General features: G+C 49.2%; 1 protein-coding gene across 1 annotated transcript in view; it reads right to left on the bottom strand.

Moving 5' to 3' along the window:
- ZBTB7C (zinc finger and BTB domain containing 7C) overlaps positions 1 to 22,617 on the bottom strand; it is a 304,241-nt gene that overhangs the window by 153,482 nt on the left and 128,142 nt on the right. The window contains exon 2 of the mRNA XM_040264527.1: positions 4,563 to 4,621. The gene's annotated coding sequence lies outside the window, so the exon portion shown is untranslated. The remainder of the gene's footprint in view (positions 1 to 4,562; positions 4,622 to 22,617) is intronic.

Below are 22,617 nucleotides of genomic sequence, written 5' to 3'. Positions count from 1 at the left end.
TGCTTGGCTTTAAATCCCTGTTCCATCACTGACTGACTGTGTGGCCCTGGGCAAGTTATTGAACCTCTCTCCTTCTCCTCACCTGTAAAAGGCAGTCTCTAATGTGTAAGAGTGTTGGGAAGGTTAAGTGAGTTAATACATGAAAAATGTTAGAATACACCTGTCACAGAATAAGCCCTCAAAAATGCCCGGGAGATAGCAGAGCTGCACCTCTCGGCGGATGGGGAACAGGGACAGTGAGAACAGGTAGTGCCCTGGACTTTGCACACACACCGCCTTGACACCTACATGTAGCCCTGTTGGAATGGTAGGCAGCCCAGACCCCCAAAGCCCCAGCTGCATGGTGGCAAGTGGTGGTCTGGGCTGGAACCCAGACGCCCTGCCTCCTTTTCCACAGCTCTTCCATTTTTCTTCCTAAAGATGTTGGTTTGCTGACCTCTGCTTGTTCACCCCAAACTAAGATCCAGTCACCCCGTTACTCTGACTGCAGTCCTGGGACTCTCAGGTCAGTGAACATAGGGCTCTAGAACAGTCATATCCCCAAAGTTTACATCCTAAATCATCTGCAGCTTTCAGTCACTCCTACCATTGCCCATATACGTTAGTGAAAGTGAAAGTGTTAGTTGCTCAGTCATGTCTGACTCTTTGTGACCCCCGTGGACTGTAGCCTGCCAAGCCTGCCAGGCTTCTCCATCCATGGGATTTTCCAGGCAAGAATACTGGGGTGGGTTGCCATTTCCTTCTCCAAGGGGTCCTCCCGACCCAGGGATCGAACCTGAGTCTCCTGCATTGCAGGCAGACTCTTTACCCTCTGAGCTACCAGGAAAGCTACATGCGTTAGATGTTACCTAATGAAACACCACCACCATAATCATAGTAGCAGTTGCATTTATTGCTTTCCCAGTTCTAGCCACCACAGTACCTTCTCTGTTACTATAATAATACCAGACTTTACACCAGACATCACGTAACCCACATCAGTCCAGGAGCTGTGGCCCCTGCCTCACAGAACACCACCCCCCACCTCCAGCAGTTGCTGACAGGCCATTATTCTGGGTCCTGCTAACTCTGTGTAGTGATAAGGAAACTCCACCAATTTGATGCTTTATCTGGTTGCAGGTTGAGGAAAGATATTATTTCAATCAAGATAATGGTTCTATTTCTTGGACGGAAATGAGATTTTTTTTTCATTGCCTTGTGGGGGTGTCACCAAAACCTGTCTTGGGGCTTGAACAGGTCGCTAGAAGTTAGTGGATTTTCTTGTGACCCAAGAGAGAGTGTAAACACGACAGAGAGCAGGAAAGAGGAAAACATACATGCCAGGCCTATGAGATCACAACGTAAGTTCCATGTGGACATTTATAGGCATAAAACCTGTGGAACAAAAATTCAGAAGGTAAGTGTGCAGTGTGAGCCCAATAGCCTGCATTTCACACAAGGTAAATGGCCTCTAAGGAAATAAGGATAAAGAAGCCACAGAGACCAGACTCAGCTACGAGAGCAACTTAAAAGTCTTCTAAACCTGCCTGTCACCAGGATAGACTTCCTTTATGACTTTGCTGACAGATGACCCCGCTGCTCTTTCAACACCTCCTCCAACAGGGAGCTCACCCACAATGGAGCCTACGCCATCACTGACCCACTCCAATGTCGAGGAAACCATGTCCAGATTACATATTAATCGTAAAGTCAATTCATAAAAGGAAACCACAGTGAGAACTCACAAGGTGCTAACACTGCAGCAGACTTTGGAAACAATACACAGTTCAGCAAGTCATCAAATGATATGCAAGCAACATTAGGTGATAAATGCAGTGATTTGAATGAGTGAATTTCGTGGAAGTTTATATTATTTAAAATATTTGGGAATTTCAAGGGCTGTAACACAGCATCTCAAGCTCTTTATGGGTGATTTGCTTTAATGAGGAAATAACAATTTTCAATTCTTATATCAATTTTTTATATAGTAACTCTAAGGAGTTTGGAAGTGTTTATAAAGGCTTTACATCTTTTGAACATTTCACTGAGAACTGACTTGATGATATGCTCTCTCTCCAAATAAAAGGTACACCTCAGCTCAACTGATTCTGGAGCAGACCCAGTTCTGCTGATTCTTAAGGACCAAGTGGGTGGTGTCTCACTATACTGCAATCGGACTGAGCAACACTCTGAAATCTAAACTGCACCACTGTTGGTGGGTATAGACTGTCATCGGAAAGTAACCCAAAACCTGGGTAATACTGGTTGTCAGCAGAGGAGGAGCCAGGCTGCTTGGGACAGAGGTGGGAAGGAGATTTTTCACAGCATACTTTTTGATACCTTTGCTTTTAGGGCCATGGAACTGTGTTACCTATTAAGAATAAAATTATAGTTTGAAAAAGCACATAGTTATTTCAGTGAAGACAGACTTTGACACCATCGATTTCTATTTTAATATCGATACTCTTAAAATGCAATGAAAATTACTGCCAGGTCAGGTGAAGATTACTTTTGGCTATCTTCACAGCACTGATGATCATGGCAGGGTAGTAAATGAGACCAAAACCCACTTTTTCCCACTGGGCACCCAATCAAAAAGACACTTGCTCTGATACACCTTTGCTTAGCTCCTCCTTCCTGACCCTGCTTCCCTCCCTCCCGTACAAGCTTTCCCTAAAGCTCTCTTTTGCTACATCACATGTGCCTGAATCCTTGTCTCAGGCTCTGCTTGTAGAGCACCCAACCTAAGTCAGTCAAATGCTGCCTTCCTGTATCTTTCCAGAGGCTGGCCCCTGGTGGTAGATCACACATGAGCCTTCCTCTTTGAGGGCAGAACCATAACCAATTTCCTGCCCACTCAGAATCACCAGTCTGATACCATACATTCCATGAAAGGCAGCACAGCAAAACAGTGACCACTCGGAACAGAGTTCCCACAGCTAGACCTGGTGAGACTGCACAGCTCTCTTCTTCCCCAGGACGAATGAGCAGGAGGTAGGAGCAGACCCAGAAGGCCTGCTCCATAATCAGACATGCAGCGGTGCACAGAGGAGAGTCAGTATGAACATTGGCTCTACTTGCTGAGCAGTCTCGAACGGAATATTGAAGCTCTTCGAGCCTCGATTCCCTCATCTGCAAAATCGCACTGACTGACAGAGCCTTTGTGAGGCTCAGATGAGGCAGTACCGTCAAGTGTCCTGCAAAGTGGCAACGCCACATAAACACTGGTTGTTCTTGACGTTCAGAACAAGCAAGTATCCTCTGCTTGTTTGGAGCAAATAATTAAATTAACCTTTGTTAAATAAATATACCCCAGCTGCTCCTCACCCTGGGCATGGTACCTGGAGCTCCCTGCATGAGAAGCAGCTCCAGGGAAAAACAAGTGGACATGGGGAACATATCCTGGCGACAGTCCACCCGAAGCTTAGGGTGTGACCCCATCACAGTCTCATGAACCTCAGCTGCAGTTGTCTGGAGAAGGTGGAATCTCTCTCTCTCTCTCACTGAGATACAGGAGTACCCTCCATGCGAATTTCTTATAATCTACCCAGTGTCTGTGTTAATTTCGAATACAACTTCCAACTTGTTGAAAAACCTATATATTCTTTTCCACGTAATGAGTCATAAACTGGTAGAAAACTAATTTTACTTACATAGATCAGGGATACTTGCTATCCTGATTCTTTGTGGACCAGTCATGAAGGCATGTCAAGCCCTATGCCATCTGGTCCTGCCCAGTGTCACCAGCATTTCCTCCCCTCCCCATTAGACCCATGTCTACGACATCCTCCAAGCAGGCCATTGGGTGTTCCCATCCTGGGGCCTCATCCTTGTTCCTTTCTCCCTGGAACAGCCTCCCTCCTCCATCAGCCCAGCTCAGCTCTCCCTTTCCCCAGGACGCCTTCCCTAACCACTCCCATCACCAGCATTTCTGCCTGTGCCATATGGGCCAGAGCAGGATGCATGCCCTTTCATAAAGCTCCTTCATGGTTTCATGGGCAGATGTCTTCTCTTCCCACACCGGACCGACCATTCCTCCAAAACAGAGCCTGAACCTACAGCCTCTCTTGTATTTCTCAGGGCCACCAGATGGTACCAGGCCTCTGGTGAATTAACAGTACTCCCAGATTGAGTATTGGACAGGGTCATATGATTGCTCTCAGTTTAACACACTGCTAAATGGCCTGTATGAGAATTTACTGTTCTAAATAAGATCACCGTAGCAGCAAACTTCGAAATGTGCAAACTGTTCGTGGTCCCAGGGCAAAAAATTAAAAAAAAAAAAAAAAAAAAGAACACACATCATCCTCATACCAAAGGAGTCCGGCTTTCCTCACACACCAGTCGACCCTATCATGAGCCAGTGGGCACCCTCCACTCAGAGGGCAGAGCCAGGGCTCAGACCATGAGCCTTCACAGACTTCCATCCCTGGGTCCAGTCCCACCCAGCCAGAGGCACCTTCCAGAGGAACCAAAAGCCCAACTTCATCCAGGTCACGTTCCCTTCCCCAAATGGGGAATCCCACCCACTTCCCAGGAACACTGTCAAACCACAGACTGAAGAAAGCAAAATTCAGACTCACAAGCGACCACGTCTTCTTAAATTTCAGGCCAGCAGTTTCTGTGCAAACCTGCTCATTTCCTGCAAAGAGAAGAAAGGGATGGAGAAGCATATTAGCATCTGCTCTGGGTATCCTTCAGCAGTTTCCTGGCCGACCTCTGGCTTCTGCACCTTCTCTGCGTTCTCACTCCCAGCAGCACTCTCCCCTCCCAGGAACACCGCGTGCTAGCTGGGTGGGCGCCCCTGGCAAGATCCCCCCTCCTCCGGCCGTGGGTTCGGCTCACGTCGCCTCCCTCCCCCTCCCCGGCGCCATGCCAGTCTCAGATTGACCACTGCCTCCAATTCCCTGAAGGCGCTGGGCTTCTTCCCACTCGGAGTGAGGCCTCCTCTTCTGTAGCATGGGGTTGCCTAGCAACCCTGCGCGCCAGCTCGGAAGGCCCTCCTAAATTGGACCTCACAGCATAGGGCATCTCCTTGTACAGCTGCCTGAATCTTAACAATCTGGTTCTGAATAATAACACAATGGTAATTGCATGCATGGGCCCCAAACTACATTTAAATAATGTTCAAGAGCTGACACAAACCAACAAAGGCCAGAAAATGCATTTCGGAGGTTGACTGTAGGGCCAGGCAGGACATTCAGTGCGGGAGGGAGTTGACACCAAAGACTTGAGTTAATGACAATGCCAACCCGAACTGTGCATTCTCCTGCCTCTCTGCTTGAGCATGTCATCACTTTAATGTATTTTAGGTGAGTTTGGGATCTGTAGAGGCAATTTAATGGCCAGCGGTAGTGACGCCTCAAGACAGGATGTCTTTTAGTTCTTCGGCAATGTTCGGAGAGATTTTTTGGAGGAGGTGAGGAGGACATAGGACCAGAAGGGAGCACTGTGCCTGTGTGATTTCCCATGGCCTATACGTGGCTAAATACATTTTAGAAGGTAGGAGAAAGAACTTACCAAGCAAGAGTGCAGAGCATCCGCTACCTCAGTGAGGGACAAATTCAACATGACTGATGCGTTTCAGGATAAGAAGTGAAGGCAAAGAGGCCTTGACCCTGGCTAGCATGCAGACGGAAGCCACTTAGTGTGGCGTGGGGAAAGGCTGCATGCACGCAAAGTCCAGCCTGCAATCTGTGTCCCTGGCAGAGGGTAATGAAGAGCTCTGCTCAAGGCAGAAGAGTCTTCACGCGTGGGAAACAGCAGGCTGACAATCTGTTCCTCATGGAGTGATAGCAGTGAGGGTCAGCTAATCACCCCTGATGATTTGAAAACCCGAAGCACTTGTTTTTAAAAGCTCAAAATTGTCCTGCAAGGGACTTAAACAGATAGTCACACACCCATGTTCATAGCAGCATCACTCACAACAGGCAGGAGATGGGAGAAACCCAAGAGTCCATTGGACGAATGGGTGAACAAAATGCGGTCCACATATATGACGGAATGTTACTCAGACTTGAAAGGAAGGGAATTCTGACATATCCTTCAACATGGATGAACGAGAGGACATTATGATAAGTGAAAATAAGACAAAAGGACAAATGCTATATGATTTTACTCATGTGGGTATCCGGGCTGCCCTGGTGGCTCAGACGGTAAAGAATCCTCCTGCAATGCAGGAGACCTGGGTTCAACCCCTGAGTTGGGAAGATCCCCTAGAGAAGGGAACAGCTACCCACTCTAGTATCCTTGCCTGGAGAATTCCATGGACAGAGGAGCCTGGCAGGCTACAGTCCATGGGGTCGCAAAGAGTCAGACATGACTGAGCTGACTCACGCTTCACTCACAGGGCAGTCAAATTCATAGAGACAGAATGTAGAATAAAGAGGTTACCAGGAGTTGGGGAGAGGGGGTAATGGTGAGTTAGTGTTTAAGCTGGGGAAGATGAAGATGAAACCATACGTTCTAGAGATGTATGGTAGCAATAGTTACACAACAATGTGAATAAACAATGCCACTAACCTATACACTTAAAGATGGTTAATATGGTAAATGTTATCCATGCTGCTGCTGCTGCTGCTAAGTCGCTTCAGTCATGTCCGACTCTGTGAGACCCCATAGACAGCAGCCCACCAGGCTCCCCCTCCCTGGGATTCTCCAGGCAAGAACACTGGAGTGGGTTGCCATTTCCTTCTCCAGTGCGTGAAAGTGAAAAGTGAAAGTGAAGTCGCTCAGTCGTGTCTGACTCTTCGCGACCCCATGGACTGCAGCCCACCAGGCTCCTCTGTCCATAGGATTTTCCAGGCAAGAGTACTGGAGTGGGGTGCCACTGCCTTCTCCAAATGTTATGCATATTTTACCACAATTAAAAAAAAAAAAAAACCCTCCTGTGGTAACACAGCTTTTCTCACTCAAGGACAAACTGGGCTGTGTGACTGGGCCAGGGGCCCCATGGCTTGCATACACGGTGTTCAGGCAGCATCATCACAGATGATGATGAGCATAAGAAACAGGATCTCCTTGTGCCCACTTCATGGAGTCCGAACCCCATCACTGTCCAGAGTGGGGACCCCTTCCACCCAGCCGGGTCCATCCCCCACACTCGAGACCGGCTTTCTCCCCCAGGCACATGGGCCCTTCTCACCCATGCTGCCTGCCCAGAAAGCCGTTTCCTGTGGCCTCCACCAAACCAAATCCGACCCCTTCTAGTGGATCTACGTTCTGCGAACATCACAAAGCCACCATCAAGCATTTGTTTGGGAACGATTCTATATTCATGTCTGAAAGGTTTGTCTCTCCCCTAAAATCTCTGGAAGGACCTTTGGACCAGGATCATCACTAACGTTTTTTATCTGCCACAGGCTCTGAGCGCACCGTGTGCTATTCCCTCAAAGCTCTGGGAGGGAAAACGGGCTGTGCCTCCTTTCACAGGGAATCCGGGCACAGCTCCCTGCCTGGGGTGCAGAGCATACATGCTGGCTGCAAAACCCTCGAGCTAGATACTCCAGGCAGGCGAGCGGGTCCCTCCAGCCACTTAGAGGTGTAACTCAATGTGTGCGATAAACAATTGAACATTTACAGATTTTATTAATTTGGAAAGGTCATTAGAGCTAACAGCTTCTGTGAGTGAGAGTGAATAAATAGCATGGACAAATTTTTTCTGTATCCTGATTTTTTTTTTCTTGGAACGTGCTTTAAGCCTCAAAAAATATTGTTACGAGGGGAAAAAAAAGGGAGAAAACATCCAGGCTTAGGACTTTCCTGGGAGTCCAGTGGTTAAGACTTTGCCTTCCAATGCAGGGGTGTGGGTTCAACAGTGGCCAGAAAACCAAACAGAAAACAGAAACAATACTGTAACAAATTCAATTCAATAAAGACCTGAAAAAATCCAGGCTTGTGAGACAAGAAGAGTCTGACCAGAGCTCCCGACAAGCCTCGTTCCCTCTCTGAGCCTTGGTCTTCTCCTTTGCTAGTTAAGGGAGTGATCACGAAGGTCCCTTCCCACAATTACGGTCTGCGGTGAGAATGTGAAGCTATCAACTTTCCAAGCTAATAGTTAACCATCCCTCACCCCATCCATCCTCCCAAATGTTGGGCACGCCTTCACCTCTGGAGAAATAAGGTTGAAGTTCATGGCCCCTCAGCCAGCAAAAGGTCCTTAATGATTTCAGGTGCCTTCCCGGACCCTGACCTGGGGGCTCTCAAACCCAACAATCTGGCTGCCTTGCTCTCATTAAGGAACACTCCAGACTAATGACTTGTTTCCTCAAATCTCCAGGAAGGGCTGGAAATGGGCCAAAGGACATCATCACCCAGGCTCCGTCTCCCCAGCCCTTGGCTCCATGACCAGTCAGCGCTGTCTGTCAAGGGCCAGACCTCTGCAGGGAGCGCACGCCTGGCTCTCCCCAAGGAGACACAGAACCAGAAGTCAAGGTGCCGAGGGGTCTGGCTCCAGCCTGCTGTCATGTGTAGAAACACTTGGCCCTTGACCAGGCTGTGCAGTCCGACCTCCCTCCCTTTCTTCACTCTCATCCCCTCTTCTCTCCTCCCTGAGCGTATAGACACTGAGAAGGTGGGAGGCCCACATATGTCTGCAAATGTGTGGCCACAAACATCTAGGCCCTCTTCTCTGATTGCTCCTGGCTTTCAGTAGCAATAGGAAGACTAAGTGTGACTCAGAACTGTGAGACTCACAGCCTAACGCTCATACTAACATTAGAGACCAGGGTTCAATTCCTGGGTCGGGAAGATTCCTTGGAGAAGGGAGTGGCAATTCACTCTAATTCTTTCCTGGGAAATCCCATAGAGAGGAAGCTGGTGGGCTACCATCCACAGGGTCGTAAAGAGTTGGACACGACTGAGTGACTAACTCCAATATTAATTAATATTAGCTAACACTTGTGTGATGCTTTATAATTTAAAAAAGTGTTTTCCCACATACCAGTCTGGCAGGTGGGATAGAGTTAACCGTTTACTGAGCATTGGCAGTATTTCAGGGTCTTTGCTACCTGTGGGGATGCACCCAAGAGAAGGTGTGGTCCCTGCTTGCAAACTCCCTCCACAGCACTGTACAATCAGGAAGATGGAAACACAGAGAAGCCGAGTGACCTTCTCAGAAGCATCCAGCTCACAAGCATCCTTGCTTAAACCAAGTCCTAGGACTCAGAACCTTTTCAAGGCCTGAGAGTTTAGTGTGAAATCTCACCTGCATGATGTCAACCAGAAGGGACCAGACAGAGGACTGCATGGTTTGGGGACCGTGAAAGTCTAGGCCCAGAATGAAACAGTGCCTGTGGGTCAGGCCATGTTTGGCCCTGGACACCCGAGGGGAGGAGGCTCCAGACTGGGTACAGGTCAGAGCCTAATGTAGACATGACCTTGGCCCCTTGTGACCTTTCTGCTCATGGATAAACCATTGTTCTCGCTAGCACCTTTGTAGAGATGCTGCCTTGAGAGCTGACGCAAATTCATGAAATCTTTTTCCTTCTTTCTTTTTTTAAATCAGCACTAACCTTTCTCTTCTAAGAACTGCCACAGTGCTTACAATCAACATGTGACAGAAAATTGGTGTTGTTCTTCTCAGGGTCTCTAATGGTATTTTGAAAAACATCAAATGTCCATGCTAGAGCAACCCTATAATCCCCTCACTTTACAACCAGGATACTTGAGTCCAGAGAGGGCAAATGGCTCACCCCAGGTCACACCAAGGACAAGACCAGAAGCAGAACATGGGTCCTAGACTCCCAGCCTGGGGCCTGCACACACCCAGTGGGTGGTGGGAGGGTTCCCGTGCGTCCTGTGTACCCTGAGCCCCATAGCAGCCTCAGCAAGCATGCAGGGCTGGGAGGGGGCTGTCTGACGCTGGATGGCGGCAGGTGGACTCCAGCTTCCCCCACCCCACCCTGGGAATGACTTTGAAGTGACTGGCTCTACCTCACAGGGAGGGGCAGAGGCTGTGAGAGGTGCCCTCAGGGGACAGGGAGGTCATTAGTCTCTGCTGTAGGGCCTTGCAGCTCCCAGGAGGCCATAATGCTCTGGGGTTTAGAGGCAGACTGACCCTGCCATTGGCCAGCTATGTGACCTTGGACAAGTGACTTAACCTCTCTCTGCTTTAGATTTTCACCAGCAAAATGGGCAGAATAATGGCACTGACCTCCTACCTCCTGGGGCTGAAGCGGAGATGAAATGAGCAAGGGGGACACACTTGGCACCAGGTGCGGCATCTATGCTCTCTGGTGAGGACAGTGAGACCAGCTTTTCCCTGGGAGGTCAGCCCCTTCGGGGAATGCAGACTGTGTGCTCACTACTAAGTGCCAGCTCCTAGCTCGAGCCCAGCACATGGATGAGCACTGACTGTGCTCCCGTGGGAAGTGCTACTGGGCTGGTGGCAGCCCAGCACCTGGTGAGAAGACGCTTGGGCTGATAAGCTGTTGCTAGCGTGGGTCAGCTGAGGTCTATGGTGACAGAGAGGCAGGGGCTTCTCTTCCCAGGATCCTTCAGAGGCTGTGTTATGTGGGTTAGTTTGCTTTTTCCACTAATATTAAAATTAACCATGCTGAGGTCATAAAATGGCACAGACAGTCTGTCTCGTGTTTGTCTAGTCCTTACAGAACCAGACATGCTCTTCCCATAGGATCCGGCAAGCACCTAAGGGCCCTGAAAACTTATGTCCACACAAAAACCTGCACACAGAAGTTTATGGCAGCTTTACTCATAATTGCGAAAAGTGGAGGCCATCAAGATGTCCTTCAGTGGGTGAATGGAGAAATAAACTGTGGTACACCCATGCAATGGAATATTACTCAGTGCTAAAAAGAAATGCATTATCAAGTCATGAAGACATCAAGGAGTCTCACATGTATATTACTAAGTGAAAGAAGCCAAGCTGAATGGGCTACATATTATATGATTCCAACTATATGACATTCTGGAAAAGGCAAAACTATGGAGATAAGAAAAAGATCAGTGGTTGCCAGAGGGAAGACAGTCCAGATGGACAGGTGAGTCACAGGGGGCTTTTAGGGAAGCGAAACCACTCTGTGTGACCTTGTAATGGTAGACACATGGTTTTACACATTTGTCAAAACCGGTAAACTGTACGACACAAAGAGTAAACTCTAGTGTATACTATGGACTTCAGTTAATAATGATATATCAACAGATTGACAGAGGCACACTATCATATATAAAACACACAAACAAGGAGTTACTATATAGCACAGGGAACTATATTCAGTATCTTTTAATAAACTATAATGGAAAAGAATAAAAAATATAGATACATATATACATACACGTATGTATAACTGAATCACTTTGCTGCATACCTGAAGCAAACATAATATACTTCAATAAAATAATAAATAAAATAATGTATCAGTATTGGTTCACCAATTATCACAAATGTACCACATTAATGCAAGATATTAATAGCAGGGGAAACTTGGAGGGAGGGGAAGAAAGAGGGTATATGGGAACTTTGTACTTTCTGCTCAATTTTTCTATAAACCTAAAACTGTTCTAAAAAAAAAATAGTCTATTAGTTAAAAAAACAACCAACCCCTAAACTAACTCAGGGCCAGTTAGTACCCACCCCCATCACTGGGCCCCACTGGGCCACCAGGTGCCACGCTGTGGTCTTGGAGGAAGGTCCAGAGACCAACACGGTCCTTCCAACTAGAAGTACAACCATGCCTGTCCAAAGTGCTAGAGACTGTTTGGGAAAGCCAAGGGGGCAGGCCAGCAGGATCCCCCCCTGCCCCGCCCAGCTGGTGAGGCAAACAGAGGCACGGACCCCAGCATCCAGGACACTTCTGCCTGCCAGGCAGGGACTGAGCCTTAACTCACTCTTCCTGAGCATATGCCCTGCGCCAGGCTCACCACCACTGCCTTCCAGAAGGGAGTCAGAGACCCAGCCCGTGCCCACAGCCAGACTCCACCCAGCCTTTACTGTTCCTCCACCCCCAACAGCTGATATAGTAGGTGCTCGATAAACATTCCTTGAATTCAACAGTGATTACTTGCATGCCTCTTTATTTCCCCATGAAAGGAAAGGATCTGATGGTAAGCTTCTCTTTCCTCCAGCAAACTCCTGAGTATTTGCTGAACAGAATAAACAGCAGCACCCCCGACACCTTAGGGGAGACCTTGCGTTTGGTCCGGAGGCCACTTTCCCAACCCTGGGAGCATATCCAGAGGGGCTTCCCCCAGACACACTTGTACATGCGATGTTGCTTGGCATTGAGAGCCCATTCAACAAATGGACATTTCCCTGCTTTTCCCTGGAAGGACTGGAAAATGTGTGTGTGTGTGTGTGTGTGTGGTCATTGCCAAGCAGCCTGCAGGGCAGTAGCGTGGCCCTTGGCCCCGGGGCCTGCCATGAGGGCACCTTGGGGAAACCCATGAGCTGAGGTCCAGACAAGGGCACCAGACCAGGTTGGTCTGCTCTGATTGAGAGAGAAGGAGAGAGAGGTAAGGGGATGCGGACGGGAAAGTGTGTGTGTGTCCCTGGAGAACAGTGTCTTCCAAGGCAACCAAATCCTCTCAGTCATTGCTTTGGGGGGGTGGGGGGATGGTTCCCTTGGAAGTCTGAACTTCAGCGACCTTGGCCTAGAACCTTACAACAGCCTAAGGAGGAGAAAGGGCTGAGCCCAGAGAGCTGAAGCTAAAGCTGGGGCCTGGGGCCTGGGATAGGGGAGGCGAGAGAGCCTGTCCAAGGAACAAAGGCCTAATCTCTCTGGTCAGGCTGCCCAGCCCCAGTCCGACTGCTCAGTCACACACATTTTCTTTTTTGTCTGGCCTCAGGGAAGCGTTCCTGGGCTTGGGCAAATCTGAGCCAGGGCTGCCAGCAGATCCTGGCCTGAGGAACAGGGAAAGGTTGTCCAGGCCCCTGCCCCTAGGGCCCCTGCCCACACTGCCAGGGTAAGAAGGAGGAGGGCGCCCAATGAGGGGGTCCTTCCCCACGCTCTCTGGCTGGTGAAGCAGGATGGTGAAAGTTCAGCAGAACCTGAGTAGACGCAGGGGGATGATAGAGAATCTTTGACGCTGTAATATTGAACAACGGTTTAAATCTGGGGAAAAACATTTTCTTTCTGTAACATAAGGAAGAAAGCGTGACAAAGCCTTCACGTCCGCAGGGCTCCTGAAGAAGGCCTCTCAGCGCAGAATTCCTGCAGGGGCCGAGGGGCGGAAGGGATTCTCCTGGGTTTAATAAGAAGGTTCACTGTGCCTGACTCCATTGGCTGATGGGGTCTGGGGCGGTGTGGGCTGCCCACTCTGCCTGTCGGCCTGGTTCTGCTGCCGAGTGGGGCTGGGATTTCGAGGCTGGTGTGGGCACGCGTGTGGGGAGGGGAACTGGAGGGCCCCGGGAGCAAGGCGGCCTCGTCAGCCCCCGCGGAGACGGACGTCAGGCTGGCAAAGGCGGCATTCGGAGCTCCACACGGCGGAAGTGGAGGCGGGCCTGCTCCATCTTCGCTGACCACGGGCTTCCCGTTGGTGGTTTTTCCTGCCTGTGTGGGTCTTGCCCTTGTCCTGGGGCCCTGCATCCTATCACTCATGCTCCTCCCTGTATCTAAACCTACTTTCCAGGAAGTTCTATCTCACCTGGTGTCCAGTGTGATAGGAATAACTAATATCAGGCTTTCTCTGGTGGCTCAGACAGTAAAGAATCCACCTGCTATGCGGGAGGCCCGACTTGGAGCCCTGGGTCGGGAAGAACTCCTAGAGAAGGAAATGGCAACCTGCTCCAGTATTCTTGCCTGGAGAATTCCACGGACAGAAAAGCCTGGGGGGCTACAGTCCATGGGGTCACAAAGAGTCAGACACAGCTGAGCAACTAGCACGCTTTCTCTCAGAGAAAAAGATGCTTTCAGCCCCCTTTCAGATGGAAGAAAAAAACTGATTCCCCCGGGGAAAGGATTTACTTTTTATTTTCAAACTTCACTGTTTACTCTGCACCTCAGTGATGCGAAAGACAGACCTGCAGGTGACTCTGTACCTGCAGGTACGGTGGCCAGTAGGATCCAGGCAATGCGTGGTGCAGCAGCTGTCTGGACAGGGGAGGGGCGACCCCCACAGCAGGAGAGGGCACCTGGCGAAGGCTGCCTCCGGAGCTGCCCCTGCGGCCTCTGCTCGCCCGGGACCGCATCACTCCCCCCGGCACGGACACGCCGTTTTATTACCCAAACAAGGGCATTTTGAGAATGAAAGTGGACACTGTTCATAGTCACCGGGGGACACTAGGCATAAAGCGGCCGTCCCAGGCCAACCACGACGTGTCCCTCCAGCAGTGTCAACCAACCTCTGGGGCCTGGGAAAGCTCAGTCAGAACTCTTCCCTGGAAGAGAAGTCCCACCGCCCGACTTAGAAAAAGATGTCTCCTCAACCACCCAGCCTCCCCTCCCAGGAGGCGTCAGAAGCGATCCCCACAGAGGCCCCCAGGCGCACCAGGGCGGCCGGAAGCGCTACGTGCAATCTGTGTGAAGTATGAGAACCGTCCTGGCCACCCGCCCACCTGGAAGGCCCACCCTCCGATTTCCCCGCAGGTCCCCCCAGCTCTCACCCCCTGTAAGAAGTCTGCCCGGACACCCCACACCCCTCGGCATTTTGTGCATCACCGTCTCAGCTCCTCGGGCCCGTGGCCATCTTCCCCACCTGCTCAAGCGCTCTGAAGGGAGGCGCCATCACGTGTCATTCATCTCCGGCCCCGCCCATCCTGACTCCTCCCTGCCCCAACCCCAGTGACTTGCTTACAGGAAATCTCTGATTTAAAGGTTTTTGAAGCAATCGGCCATGAAATTAAAAGACGCTTACTCTTTGGAAGAAAAGTTATGACCAACCTAGACAGCATGTTGAAAAGCAGAGACACTACTTTGCCAACAAAGGTCCGTCTAGTCAAGGCTATGGTTTTTCCAGTGGTCATGGATGGATGTGAGAGTTGGACTGTGAAGAAAGCTGAGCGCCGAAGAATTGATGCTTTCGAACTGTGGTGTTGGAGAAGACTCTTGAGAGTCCCTTGGACTGCAAGGAGATCTAACCATTCCATCCTAAGGATCAGTCCTGGGTGTTCTTTGGAAGGACTGATGCTGATGCTGAAACTCCAGTACTTTGGCCACCTCATGCGAAGGGTTGACTCATTGGAAAAGACTCTGATGCTGGGAGGGATTGGGGGCATGAGGAGAAGTGAACGACAGAGGATGAGATGGTTGGATGGCATCACTGACTTGATGGACGTGAGTCTGAGTGAACTTCGGGAGTTGGTGATGGACAGGGAGGCCTGGCGTGCTGCGATTCATGGGGTCGCAAAGAGTCGGGCATGACTGAGTGACTGAACTGAACTGAACTGAAGGAACCGAGTTGAACTGAACTACAACTTTCCCTTGAGAACTGGGGACCCAGGGATGGAACCCAGTGTCCTACAGCCCATCAGAAGTTCGTGGTTCTCCCACATCAACTTTTCAGGACAAATATTCCTGAATCTCTGTGTCCACTGTGGGGGCTTTACTGGTGAAATTTGTGCAGTCCTACAGGGTGGTGACTGTGAGGTGGGAGTGTCTGAAATAAAATCCAGAAAGGGTCTCAAGAAGAAATCCAATTTTATAGCTCAGGAGAGGTGTTGGGTTGAACCTGGGTGAGAACCTCTCCCCGGCACCTAAAATTGCCCCACATCTTGGAAAGATGAGAAAGCAGTCAAGACTAAGTGCAGGAGGGCGGTACATGCAGTAAGCTCAGCGAGTAATCAGGGAGGGCTTCCTGGAGGCAACAGACAGTAAGCAGAAGCTTGAAGGAAGGGGAAGATATGAAGAGTCCAGGCAAAGGGCAGTCTAGAAAGAGAGACTCAGCAAACAGGCATAGGTGGGAGTGGTCAAGCATCACCAGGGCAGTGAGTGAGCAGGTGTGGCCAGAGAAGGAGGCGTGTGTAGAGAGGCCAGAGTTGAGCCATGAGGGCAGATAAAGAACCCAAAGAGCAGCTGCCTCTGAGCTTGAGTCTCACGTATGGAGTCACCCTGCTCCCTGTTCTCTCAGGGTGGGGTGGGGGGTGGCATCGTTTGGGGAGCGTTCAGTGTAGGCTGGACCTACTGCTCAGGCTGCTGGGTGACAGCTGGGAGGCAGCAGAGGGGCTGATCCAGGTTGAAGCCATCCTCAGTTTTGTTTTTTTTTTTTCCCTGCTTCTCCTTGGCTTCTCCCAGGCTTCTCCCAATTCTGCCAGTTTTGGGAAACCCGGCCAACTAAGCATCTGTGGCTCATAAGTGTGATCTCGCCCTGCATACCAGCCTCTGAGTCAGAAGAGTGGGAGTGAGTGTCCAGGAGATGAAGCCCACCACAAATAAGCTATGCAGGAAGCCCTCTTAGCTGAGATGATTAGTCAGTGAGCTGAAACATTTTAGCATCTCACATGTTTGTATATTCACTCAGTGAACTTTGGATATAAAGCCAAGATGTTTCTTTACCTTCATATCTCCTGAGTGTAATTGTTCTGATTGTCTTTCTGGCATAAATCACACTTATTTCTAAGTATGGTTTTCTTAAATGGAATGAGAAGCTAAATACACTTGCAAAATAATCTGAATGCAAAAGTCTCCCTCAATTTCGTGAATATTTCCCCAACCTTTCCTAGTTGTTTCATCCACATCTAACTCAACAGCATTTTTTTATTAAATAAAATGAACTGGTTTTTTTTTCTTTTTGAGTCTTTCCAAATTTTCAACCAAGTTTTCATTGAAACAATTTCTTTCTTTTTTTTTGCAATGGGATTTAATTGGTTTGTATAATACTTAATTAAATTGCATAATTACAATAGCAAGTTCCACTGGCATAAACAGGTTTGGGAAGTAAGCCAGCTGCCTCTAGGAAAGCATTCAGCTCAGCTGGTGGGAGCAGACACAGTGGACATTTTGGACAGCCGCCTTCCTGCCCCAAGAGTTCCTCCAGCTGTGGATATCAGTCAGAGGGATGGAGCGAGCTGACGAGTTTGGCAAGCTGGCTAACTGAGTCGTAGAGAGTGGCTAGTGCTCCCCTTATCAGGACTCAGGTTAAGGTTAGCACTCTGGGGACTAAGGACCTGGTGCTGTCCCCCACCCCCACGGCATCTTAGTCCTCACCTGGTTCTCTTTCTCCCACCTCCACACCTGTGCTGAGTGCCCCCCTCCTCCGGATACTTCTCCCCTCTTCCCCTCCCACACCCCAGATCTCCTCCTGCTGCAGCTGTCCAGGAAGGATTTGGCAAACTAAGGCCTTCTGCTTTAGCGACAAGCAATGGCCAAATGTATCCCCCTCCCAACGGTCATGGGAACTTCTTACACAGAGATGAGTTTCTAATGACGCAATTTCCGGCATCTGTGGTAGGCTGGCTGAGAAGAGAGGTGAAGTCAGGGAACTGTCTGAGAGCTGTCCTTCAATCACTCCAGGCTGAAAATTTTGATCGTGTCCAACTGAGGCACAGTCGTACACACTCCCCCTAAGAATGGGGCTTTGGACTCACTCCTGCCTTTCATTTTTCCATGTTGCCTCATCCAATATATGGTGTGGGATGCCCCCTTTAACCCCCCGTATCGAGTTATTTTCTCTATGTCCAACCTTCCCTATTTCATGAGTCACACAGAGCAAAAGTTAACATTTAACTTAAATGCCATCAAACCAACCAACCAACCAATCAAAAGAATTAGGAGGGACCTATAGCTCACTAGGAGATATTCTCCAGAGGAACACATTTGTACTGGACACTTGCTACTCTGACCCACCCATCATCCTTTCATCCTTCCTCTTGGCAGAAGAACACCAATTTTGCACCTCATAGCCAATGTATTTCTGAGGTGGGTTATGGTTGGCTTAAGTCAATAAGCTCAGTTCAGCTCCCTGGCTATAGTGACTGGAACAAATTCTATCACATAAGATGCAGGATGTGTTTCCTGGGAAGCTCTTGGGGAGAAGCTCAAAACATGCCACAGAACACCATAGACTTGGGTGGTTTAAACAATACAGATGTATTTCCCACAGTCCTGGAGGCTAGGAAATCCAAGGTCTAAGTGCCAACCAGTCTGGTTTCTGGGAGAGCCTGCTTCCTGGCTTGCAGACCTTCTCACTGTGTCTTCACACAGTCAAGAGTGAGTACCCTGGGGTCTCTCCTTATCAGGATGCTAATCAGGGCTCCACTCTATGACCTCACTTAACCTTAGTTACTTCCCTACTCCAAATATAGACACACTGGGTTAGGGATATAATATTCGAATTCTGGAGGTCCACAGTTCAGTTCAGAGCACACACTATATATAACCACTTACAGAACTTCCATTTTTAGATATTATCTATTAGTGCCTCAGAGAGGAAGATGAGGTTTCCTATGCTCCCAACCCCACTTCCTCTAAACCCACATTTCTGTCCTCTCCATTCTCCCAACAGAGTGATGCCACCATCTTGGTTAAAGCAATTGTCGGTGTTCACACTATGGTGACTGGGCAACCACTGCTCACGGATAAGCCACGTGATGTTCCTTTCCTCCATAATATTTTCTCTAGTATTAAAAATGGCTTTGTATGCACCTAACATTTATTTCAGAGAAGGCGATGGCACCCCACTCCAGTACTCTTGCCTGGAAAACCCCATGGATGGAGGAGCCTGGTAGGCTGCAGTCCATGGGGTCGAAAAGAGTCGGACACGACTGAACGACTTCACTTTCACTTTTCACTTTCATGCATTGGAGAAGGAAATGGCAACCCACTCCAGTGTTCTTGCCTGGAGAATCCCAGGGATGGGGGAGCCTGGTGGGCTGCCGTCTATGGGGTTGCACAGAGTCGGACACGACTGAAGCTACTTAGCAGCAGCAGCAGCAGCAGCAACACTTATTTACAGGCTTCCCAGGTGGCTCAGTGGTAAATAATCTGTCTGCCAATGCAGAAGCTGCAGATGGTGGGTTTGATCCCCGGGTTGAGAAGATTCCCTGGAAAAGGAAATGGCAACCCACCCCAGTATTCAGAGAACTCCATGGACCAAGGAACCTGGCAGGCTACAGTCCATGGGGTCTCAAAGAGTCAGACACGATTGAGCATACAATGCTTATTTGCACACACACAGATCTGTTCAAATCTCTCTCCAAACAGTTCAGTGCAATCTGTCCGTTCCTTTTTGGCTTTTTCCAGGCATGATCCCATCCAGAGTTCTCCATGCTCCAAGTCCAGTCTGGACCTGAGCCTTCTGCACAGCTGTCACCTGGGACTTCTTACTCCTTGCTTCCTGAATCCCACACTGTATTAGTGTCCATTGCTGCTGTAACACGTTACTGAAAACGAAGTGGCTTCAAACAATACAGTTCTGCAGGTCAGAAGTCTGAAATTGGTCTCACTGGACTAAATCAAGATGTTGGCAGCCTTCCTTTTGAAGCCTCTGGGGGAGAAGAGCTTCGAGAGGCTGTCTGCATTTCCAGCTTCCAGAGGAACCCACAGTCCTTGGCTCAGAGCTCCTTCCTCCATCTCCTAGCCAAGCGACCTTGAGAGAGTCCTCCCCGGACATCATGACTCTCATCTGCTCCTCCACCTCCTTCCCTCGCTTCTAAGGACCCTTGAGATTACATTGGACCCAGAGGGATAACCCGGGATCATTGACCCATCTCAGGGTCAGCTGTTAGCAATCTTCATTCCCTCTGCAAACTTAACTCCCCTTTTGCTATGGAATCGCACATTTTCACAGGTTCTGGACATTAGGATGCAGTCATCTTTGGGGACCCATCACGTTGTCTGCTGTACACGCCATTCTCATTTTGATGTACTCGCCTGCTTCATTGGTACAGGTGCGTAGAAGGTACACCCTCTGAGACCATGCCTATTCGAACCAACTTCATTCCCTCTCCCTCTTGATAGTCTGTTTGGCTTTGAACAGAAAGGTGGAAACCACCTGCCCTTGGAAGACTGGAGGCATTGTCCCCCTGTCCTCCAGTTTCCAGAGACACTGTTGGAAAGCTGAGTTCTATCCTGTTTGCATGCAATCTACTTTCTTCCTCTCTGAAAGCTGTATGAAGCCTCACTTTGTCCTTAACCCTCTGGAGCTCCACCGGGACAGGTCATCTGGTGGGTCTCTGCATCCACTGCGACCCTCCGTGTAGCTTGGAAGCCTGTGTCCGTCAGTCCTGCGGACTTTTTCACACAGTTTCTCCAATAATCTCCATCCCCTCGAGTGTCTGTGCTCTCTATTTCTGGAACCCTTACTGCTGATCCTCCTGAACTGAGTTTCTAAATCTCCTAATTATTTTTTTCCTACTTCCTACATTGTTGTCTTCTTTTCCTACTTTCTAAGAAAGTCCCTCAACTCACCTTTCAAACCTTCCACTGATTTTTAAATTTCTGCTGTTATATGTTTAACTTCTTAGAGTCCTTCCTTATTCTTTGAATGTTCCTTTTTTTATAACCCCCCTTCTCATTTTATGGATGTATTATCTCCTCTTATCTCTCTGAGGACATTAAGTGTAGTTTTATTGAAGTTGTCTTCCGCTCCTAGACTTGGCTTTCATCCCTTCAGCTCCTCCCCCCTCCCCCACCCCCCGCTCCAGTTGTTTGTTTTTTTCCCTCTCTCTTGATCTCACATGTTACAGACTTTTCTTTTCACAAATGCCAGGTAATCCTTGACCAGCATTAATAGTTAAGAGCAAGACACTAAAAAGTCAGTGATTTCTCTATGGGTGATTGGTAGAAATCTGTTTATTTCTTTGGGGGAATATACACATACATAAACACACGAACATGCAGATACATACATACAAACATATATTTGTATGTGTAGGTATGTATATGCAGACAAACATACATATACATACCCCCCACATATACACATATGCATGTGTGTATAAGCACTCAAGTACACATATGTATCTACACACACATATGTAAACACACATACATACGCATATATACATACCTATTCACACATACTATATGTGTAGAATTTTTTCCTTTTGGGCCAATCAGCTTACTTGCAAAGGACCCTTCCAATCACTCTGCTTGGGGTACAGACACTGGGCTACCAGTATTCTTGGGGCAGAGAGTAGAGAGGAGCTGGAAGTCTCACCACTTGCGATGTAATCTTTAAATAAATGCTCTCATTTTGAGTCTAGTGTGCAAACTTACTCTCAGCTGCACACAGTGTCTCAGGGTCCAGAACTTCACTGAATCATATTTTTTTGAAAGAAACTTCTAGTCTTTGGCCAAAGCAGAGAGGGGAAGTTTACAGGAGTGGCTCTGGGTATAAGGATTCTTCATGCGAATTTTCAACGCCATTCCTCATCTTACCTTCAGAAGTATGTGATTCCCATTTCTGCTCTGCTTGAGGGTTGGCAGGGGGTGGGATGACCGCTTCTCGAGCTTTCTTCTCACTACCCACCCTTGGGTTTCATCTCTCTGCCCAGTGAGCAGCCATCCACCCACAGACTCCCGCCTGCACACCTTTGCTGGCATCTCCCACCTGCTCTCTGCTCCCCTCCTGCTCTCCCTGTCCTTGGGGCATCAAGCTCTGTCATTTTCTTTAGTGCCATGGGTGGAGGGGTGATTAGAAAGGGGGCTGAGATAAATAGATGCGGCCAAGGCATCGTGTATAACCAGAGGTCTCCTTTGGGGCTGCTCTAGGTGGCATTTCTACTCCCGAGAACCAGACGGCATCCTGCCTCACACACTGCAGCCTGCGCTCCCCTCCTGAGCCCTAGGCACACACGGCTGCCCTGCTCACCCCCACCAGGACAGCCAGTTCCCAGTGCACTGCCCAATTCAGGGTCCACAGACCCCTGTCACACTTCCTCTGATTGCAGTGCCAAGAGCTTCTAGTGAGTTCTACCCACTCTTGTTAACAGTCCTCAGCTCCCACTCCCATTTAAGTTGCTTCCTCACCTGCTCAACTTGAGGACAGAACCTGGATGAATACAGCAAGCAACACCTCCGCATTGTAGACAGTGATGTCCCCAGACACTCCGCAGAGCGGCTTGGTCATGAAGAAGCAGCCAAGAACCCATCACAGGCACAGGCTACCCCAAATCATCCACATCTTCCACCTGGCCTCTTTTGCAAACCTCCTTGAGGCCACAGGTCAGAAAATCCCACCCAGACACATTCTAGGATCCACTCTTAGTATGCAGTCCTGGCAGATGGCCCAAAGTGGCCGATCCCAAGCAAGACAAGGATGGCCAATCTAACCCCTGCCACAGAGACAGATTCTTTATCAACATTAGGCTCATGGATACTCCACCACACCAACTACAAGCAGGCAGGCATGAAACATCTAATACCACACGTACCAGGTGTAAATCTAGAGCAGAGGACACTGGCTAGTGCGTTATTACAGTTTTCTTGTCAATATGATTAAAATTCACTGAGTCATTAGGACCAAGTCTTCCAGAAATCCTGTGCCCCCCACGAAGTGTGGCCCAGAGCTGCTATCAGCCATCTGCCCTCCTCCAGGCTCAGACGGTATGCAACAGCAATCTAAAGGCGCTGGGTCCACGCAGCCTCGTGGGTGGGCAAGAAGTAGGTGGACTCTGTCTCTTGGGCAGCCTTGAAAAGCCACAGATGTGGTCTCATTCCCTGGGGGAGAGGCCAGTGCTGAATGGCTCTTCTTAGCCCACGCAGGGCAGGGCCACTGCCCTGGGCACTGCCCTCTGGGCCCCAC

Source organism: Oryx dammah, unplaced genomic scaffold, assembly GCF_014754425.2.
Source record: "Oryx dammah isolate SB20612 unplaced genomic scaffold, SCBI_Odam_1.1 HiC_scaffold_22, whole genome shotgun sequence".
Classification (NCBI taxonomy): domain Eukaryota; kingdom Metazoa; phylum Chordata; class Mammalia; order Artiodactyla; family Bovidae; genus Oryx; species Oryx dammah.
This window is presented reverse-complemented; position numbering and strand designations above follow the sequence as displayed.